This window comes from Hyaena hyaena, unplaced genomic scaffold, assembly GCF_003009895.1.
Source record: "Hyaena hyaena isolate Hyena2069 unplaced genomic scaffold, ASM300989v1 scaffold_364, whole genome shotgun sequence".
Classification (NCBI taxonomy): Eukaryota; Metazoa; Chordata; class Mammalia; order Carnivora; family Hyaenidae; genus Hyaena; species Hyaena hyaena.
Genome location: NW_024080996.1, coordinates 27,600 through 35,860, shown reverse-complemented (window position 1 = coordinate 35,860; position 8,261 = coordinate 27,600).

Here is an 8,261-nt window from a genome sequence, read left to right as displayed (position 1 = left end):
TATATATATATTTTTTGTTTAGTTTTTTTGCTGTTATTCTGATTAGGGAATTTCTATTTTTCTATCATCTGGTTCACTTATTTTTTCTTCTTTCCCCTCCATTCTGTTGATGAGTCTAATCCACTGAGTTTCTTATTATGGTTATATTTTTCAGTCCTAAAATTTTTATTTGGTATTTCTATGTTTTATTTCTTTGCAGAGACATTTTATCTACTGAGGCTTTCTATCCACTTATTTCAAGGATGTTCATAATTCCTCATGGAAGCACATTTATTAGAGCTGCTAAAATCTTTCTCAGATAATCCAACATCTCTATCATCTCAATTTTGGCATTGTCCTTTTTTTTTTTTTTTTCTCCATTTAGTCTGGGATCTTCCTGGTTCTTGATATGAAGAGTAATTTTTTAAACTTGGACATTTTTTTAAAAAGTTTATTCATTTATTTTGAGAGAAAGAGTGTGCACACAAGTGGGAGAGGGGCAGAGAGAGAAAAATCCCAAGCAGGTTCCACATTGTCAACACAGAACCTAATGTGGGGCTTGAACTCACGAATTGTGAGATCATGACCTGAGCTGAAGTCAGGTGCTTAACCAACTGAGCCACCCAGGTGCCCTGAAATGACATTTTTGAATTGTGTTCTGGACATTGAATCTTATTTAAGCCTTTTGTTTTGGTTGGCTTTTTTGCAACACTACTCCAGCAGTGAGAGGGGAAAATACCTTGTTACTATCAGGTAGAGACAGATGTCCAGGTTTCCCATTGGGCCTCCATTGACACCCAAGTTGGGGAGCTCTTCCTTACTGCTGTGCAGGGTAGAGTTGCAGCTCCACATGTGTTGCCCAATGATACTACTTCGGGGCCTGCCTCCTTACTCCTGGGTAATGGGGAACGTCCCAACCCCACTAGACTTCCTCTGGTACCACTCCAGTGGGGATGGGAAGTTACTCTGCATTATTGCTGAGTGGAGGCAGAAGTCCTGGATTTTCCCATTGCCTGTGCTGCCACTGTTTGGGCAGGGCCTTATTTCTTACTGGGGATGAAATCCCAGCTCCGTACTTGGCCTTCTCTGACACAACTGCAGCAGAGGTGTAGGGCACCTGATTATAGCCTCATTAGGTGGAGGTGCAGACTTCTCACTTGGCCTGTGCTTGTGTTGGTGGGTATGGGACCATAACTGTGACTGTGGTATTTAGCTGTAATTCATTGGTTATTGTCTTTTGATGGGGGGGATGGGGAGTCAAAAATAAAGCATTTAATAACAAATTCCTTACATTTGTACAGTTTACATTAAAAAAAATTAATCCTCATAAAGTTAACATATAATGTGATATTAGTTTCAGGTACCCAATGTAGTGATTCAGTAATTTTATGCATTACTCAGTGTTTGTCCAGATAAATGTACCCTTGGGGCACCTGTGGGGCTCAGTCAGTTAAGCTGCTGACTCTTGATTTCAGCTCAGGTCATGATCTCATGATCATGAGATTGAGCCCCACGTGGGACTCTGCGCTGAGTGTGGAGCCTGCTTAAGATTCTTTCTCTCCCTCTCTCACTGCTTCTCCCTCACACTCTCAAAAAAAAGAAAAAGATAAGTGTACTCAATCCCCTTCACCTATTTCACCCATCCCCCTACCCACCTCCCTCTGGTAACCATCTGTTTGTTCTCTATACTTGAGTCTGTGTTTTTGGTTTGTCTCTGTTTCTTTGTTTTTCCTTTTTTTGTTTTGTTTCTTAAATTTTACACGAGTGTGATCATACAGTATTTGTCTTTCTCTGACGAACTTATTTTGCTTCGTGTACTCTAGATCCATCCATCTTGTTGCACCTGGCAAGACTGCATTCTTTTTATGGCTGAATAGTATTCCCTTGTAGTGTGTGTGTGTGTACACACATGTGCACATATGTCACATCTTTATCCATTCATCTATAGGTGGACACTTGGGCTGCTTCTCTAATTTGGCTACTGTAAACGCTGCAATAAACATAGGGGTGCATATATCCTTTCAAATTAATGTTTTTGTATTCCTCAGGTAAATACCCAGTAGTGTGATTTCTGGACCAGATGGTGATCTATTTGAAAATTTTTGAGGAGCCTCCATGCTGTTTTCCATAGTGGCTGTGCCAATTTACATTCCTACCAACAGTGCATGAAGGTTCCTTTTTCTCCACATCCTTGCCAACACATGTTGTTTCGTGTGTGTGTGTGTGTGTGTGTGTTTATTTTTAACCATTCTAATGTTTGAGGTGATATCTTCTTGTGATTGTTTATTGTCCTTTTTTTTTTTTTGTCTTTCCTATTGCCCTATTTAGGTTGCCACATTCTTCAACTCCATATCTGGAATATATGAGGTCAAAACAAAACAGGGAGCTCAACACTTTTTCCTTGCATCCCCAGGTCCCTGGCTAGCTTACTTTCTTGTCTCCCCCTTTCAGATTCGTATGTTTTATAATGCCCTGGGGTTTTGGTTGTCCTTTGAGAGAGGCATAGGGAAAGATATGTTTACTCCATCTCACAGAAGCGGAAGTTTAGGTGTGTATCAGTTTTAAGTGTCAATATATGGGCTGTATTTTAAAAAAAAAAATTTAATAGTTTATTTTTGAGACAGAGAGAGACAGAACATGGGTGGGGGAGGGGCACAGAGAGAGAGAGACATGAAATCTGAAGCAGGCCCCAGGCTCTGAGCTGTCAGCACAGAGCCCAATGCGGGGCTCAAACCCACGAACCATGAGATTGTGACCTGAGCTGAAGTAGGCTGCTTAACCGACTGAGCCACCCAGGCGCACGTATATGGCTGTATTTTAATCCTTTGGGACAGTATTATTTTATTTATGCAATGTAGATTGAGCCATATTCTTCTTGTGCTTTCTTCCTTCCTTCCTTTCTTTCCCCCTCCCTCCCTTCCCCCTCTCTCTCTTTCGTTCTTTCTCAGAGGTGTTTGCTTCTCATTTCTTCTTACGGAGTTTCTGGGATAATTTCCTTTTGTCTGAAGTTCATCTTTTTAAATTTTCCTTTAGGGTCTGTTGGTGGTGAACACGCTTCATTTTCACTTGTCTGAAAATGTCCTACTTGATCTTAACTCTTGTTTTTAAATGTTTATTTATTTAAGAGAGAGAGAGATGGTGAGCAGGAGAAGGCAGGAGAGAGAGAAAAACTCCCAAGCAGGCTCCACACTGTCAGCATGGAGCCCAGTGCAGGGCTCGAACCCATGAACCCTGAGATCATGACTTGAGCCAAAGTCAGTTGCTCAACCTACTGATCCAACCAGGTGCCCCTAAATATTTTAAATATTATCCAGTATTTTTAGTTATTTTTTTTTTTAGTATGAGGAGTAGTCAAATAGCCTAAGTTTCAGTTGGTGTTATTTTTCCACTTAATAATTCAATATGTGTTTCCTAGGAACAAGGACCTTCTCATAGACAACCTAGTTTAGTTTATAGAAATCCAGAAACTTAACATTGATATAATACTCTTATCTAGTTCATAGTGTATATTCAAATCTTATCAGTTTTCTCAATAATATTCTTTAGAAAAATGTTTAAGTAAAGGTCATGCATGGTTTTCAGGTCTCCTTATTCTTTAATTTGAAGCAGTTCCTCTGTCTTTATGTTTCTTGACCTTGACATTTTTGAAGATTAGAGGCCAGTTATTTCATATAATTTCCCTAAATTTTGTTTTGCCTGATGTGTTCACATGATTAGTTTCAGATTATGTATTTTTTAAATTATTTTTTAATGTTTTATTTATTTCTGAGAGAGAGAGAGAAAAGAGATACAGTATGAGCAGGGGAGGGTCAGAAAGAGAGGGAGACACAGAAACTGAAGCAGGCTCCAGGTTCTAAGCTGTCAGCACAGAGCCCGATGCAGGGCTCAAACCCATGAACCATGAGATCATGACCTAAGCCGAAGTCAGCCACCCAACTGACCCTCTGTGTTGAGATTTTTTTAATCTATTCATTTATATGACACTATTTTCCTTCAGATTCTTGAACATAATCTCTAATATCTGCTTGTTACTTTTGTTCACTAATTCCAATGTCTGGTACATCTTGGAGTCAGTAACTTTTTTTTCTTTGCTATGGGTCACATTTTAATTTCTATGTCTCTTCTTATTGTATAGTAGACCTAGTGACTGATGTGTTATAGACATTCTGGATTCTGTTCCTCTGAAGGCTTGTTGACTTGTGTTCTATTAGGTAGTTATCTTAGGTTGACTTGTACTCCAAACTCTGTCTTCTTTGAGGTATACAGCAGCACAAATTTCTGCTCAGTTCTTTCAGCTTCCAGCTGCTATTGTTGTCAGACCTCCTAAAGTCAGTGATCAGCCAAGAATTTGGTCACAGTTTATACTCATTTTGAGGCTTATCTGAGGCTTCTTTCTTTCCAGGATTTCCCTAATTTTACAGCTGCTTTGTCAGCCCTAGTCTTGGTTCTCTGGATTCTCAAACCAGTAAACTGGGGTTGTGCCCTCCCTGTGATATATGGATTAAGAAGTGCCCTTAGGTATAAAGCCACAGACTTGTAAATCTCACCTAGTGCTGTTCCTGTCTTTTTAGGGTGACTTATCTCCAGTTCCTTTTTTATTTTTATATGTATTTATTTTGAGAGCATTCACATGAATGAGAGTGGGAGGGGGCAGAGAGAGAGAGAGAATCCCAAGCAGGCTCTGCACTGTCAGCACAGAGCGTGATGTGGGACTCGATCTCACAAACTGAGATCATGACCTGAGCCAAAATCAAGAGTTGAACACTTACCCGACTAAGACACCCAGGTACCCCTCTTCAGTTCCTTTCAAGTAACTTTCAGATAGTTCTTTCTTATTTTTTGCCCAGTTTATAATTTGCAGGCATGACCAAGACCTCCAACTTGTATATTCTTATCTAAAGGAGGGTTAGTTCAACTAAATTATTCCACTCTTTTTTTTTTTTCCTAAGAGAGAGAGAGAGAGAGAGAGAGACAGCGTGAGCATGGGAGGGTCAGAGAGGGAGGGAGTCACAGACCGAAACAGGCTCCAGGCTCTGAGCTGGCAGTCAGCACAGAGCCCGACTGGGGGCTCAAACCCACGAACCACGAGATCATGACCTAAGCAAAAGTCGGACGTTCAACCGACTAAGCCACCCAGGCGCCCCTAAACTATTCCACTCTTAATGGAAACCAGAACTTCCCTTCTTTTAAATTTTAACGTACTTGAACTTATTTCCTCAAAATATATAGCTAATAGACTTAGCTATATTTTATAGAATAGATTTAGCTAATATTTATCCCCTTCCCTCAAAAAAATAGTGTCAACAGTGTTAGTAGGATTTCATTTTTATTCTCGCCCTCAGTAGACCATATTTCAAGTTGAGAATTCATTTGGAATTTTAGTTCCAGGTTTGAGGGGCTTTTATTTTTGAATGCCAGTTTGTCAAGGGATAGTACTGTGTGTCCAAAATAAGTCTCACTCAGAAATTGGCAAAGGAGCCTGAAAGAGTCTCTGGACCACCACCATTTATCTTGGCTTTTTACAAAATTCTCCAGTTTGTCTTGCTTAGGATCCTGTAATCTTAACAATTTTGTACGATTGTTTTCCAGATTAAGAGAGAGAAAGCGTAAGCAAAACTGCATCTCATGGCACAGAGCTGTAAATGCCAGTTACCATCCTCTTCACACATTTGATTGCCTTCATGGAAATACATACACAACATCAGTGTCCAGCCCATTCATTTGGTTCTTAAATAGGACATACTTAAATTCATAGATGAAAATACTAGATTAACCACAGCTTATATTTCTCTGTTAACGTATGAAAATGTTGAATGTGTTGTCCAAATTTGGACATTCCCATGCAAAAACAAATATGAATATAAGCATCACTGAGTTTTAGCCAATGGAAATACATACGGAGAAACATGCTGTTTTGTTTTGTTTTAAGAAATTTGAAGTTCCATTGTCTTCCAGGCAATAGCTATTGCCAATGAAGAATCTTGTTACCAATACGTTACCAATGAAGAATCTGTTACCAATATGTTTTAGGAGAGGGTTCATGGTGTGTGTGTGTGTGTGTGTGTGTGTGTGTGTGTGTGTGTGTTTAATTTTTAAATGTCACAAACACTAAAGTTCTTGATGTACTATTCCAAGAGTTCTTAAGCATGAAATCTCAAGCCCTATCCATAAAAGAAAGAAATGAAAAATTGGATTTTATTAAAACTGAAGGCTTTTGCTCTGTAAAGGACACTGTTAACCACCCAGCTGACTGAAAACTATAGAAAGCTTATGAAAGAAATTGAAGAAGACACATACACACATGAAGGAAAAATATTACATGCTCATGGATTGGAAGAACAAACATTGTTAAAATGTCGATACTACCCAAAGCAATCTACATATTCAATGCAATCCTTATCAAAATAACACCAGCATTCTTCACAGAGCTAGAACAAACAATCCTAAAATTTGTATGGAACCAGATAAAACCCCGAATAGCCAAAGCAATCCTGAAAAAGAAAACCAAAGCTGGAGGCATCACAATCTTGGACTTCAAACTGTATTACAAAACTGTAATCATCAAGACAATACAGCACTGGCACAAAAACAGACACTCAGCTCAATAGAATAGAGAACCAAGAAATGGACCCACAAATGTATGGCCAACAAATCTTTGACAAAGCAGGAAGGAATATCCAATGAAAAAAAGACAATCTCTTCAGCAAATGGTGCTGGAAAAGTGGACAACAACATTCAGAAAAATGAACCTGGACCACTTTTTTACACCATACACAGAAATAAACTCAAAATGGGGGCGCCCGGGTGGCTTAGTCGGTTAAGCGTCCGACTTTCGCTCAGGTCATGATCTCGCGGTTCGTGGGTTCGAGCCCCGCGTCGAGCTCTGTGCTGACTGCCAGCTCGGAGCCTGGAGCCTGCTTCAGAGTCTGTCACTCCCTCTCTCTCTGACCCTCCCCTGCTCATGCTGTCTCTCTCTCTCTCTCTCTCCTCGAAATAAATAAATAAAACATTTAAAAAATAAAATAAAATGGATGAAAGGCCTAAACAGAAGATAGGAAGCCATCAAAATCCTAGAGGAGGAAGCAGGCTAAAACCTCTTTGACCTTGGCCACAGCAACTTCTTACTCAACATGTCTCTGGAGACAAGGGAAACAAAAGCAAAAGTGAACTATTGGGACCTCATCAAAATAAAAACCTTCTGCACAGCAAAGGAAACAATCAGCAAAACTAAAGACAACCAATGGAATGGGAGACGATATTTGCAAATGACATATCAGATAAACTGTTAGTATCAAACCTCTATAAAGAACTTATCAAACTCAACACCCAAAAACAAATAACCCAGTGAAGAAATGGGCAAAAGACATGAATAGACACTTACCCAAAGAAGACATCCAGATGGCTAACAGACACATGAAAAAATGCTCAACATCACTCATCATCAGGGAAATGCAAATTAAAACCACAATGAGATACCACTTCACACCACACAGAGTGGCTAAAATAAACAACTCAGGCAACAACAGATGTTGGGAAGGATGCGGAAAAAGAGGATCTCTTTTGTACTGCTGGTGGGAATGCAAAGTGGTGTAGCCACTCTGGAAAACAGTGTGGAGGTTTCTCAAAAAATAAAAAATAGAACTACCCTACAACCCAGCAATTGTACTTACTAGGTATTTACCCAAGGAATACAGGTATTCCTGTTTCAAAGGGGCACATGCACCCCCAGTGTTTATAGCAGCACTATCAACTATAGCCAAAGTATGGAAAGAGCTCAAATGTCCACTGATAGATGAATGGGTAAAGATGATGTGAATACACAGTGAAGTATTATTCAGCATTCAAAAAGAATGAAATCTTGCCATTTGCAAGTGTATGGATGGAACTAGAGGGTATTATGCTAAGTGAAATTCATCAGAGAAAGACAAATATCATAGGACTTCACTCATGAGAACTTTAAGATACAAAACAGATGAACATAAGGGAAGGGAAGCAAAAATTATATAAAAACAAGGAAGGGGACAAAACATAAGAGACTCTTAAATACAGAGAATTGAGGGTTGCTGGAGGGGTGGTGGGAGGGAGGTGGGCTAAAGGGGTAAGGTGCATTAAGGAGACACTTGGAATGAGCACTGGGTGTTATACGTAGGGGATGAATCACTGGAATCTACTCCTGAAATCATTATTGCACCATATACTAACATGGAAGGAAAGGAAGGAAGGAAGGAAGGAAGGAAGGAAGGAAGGAAGGAAGGAAGGAAGGAAGGAAGGAAGGAAGGAAG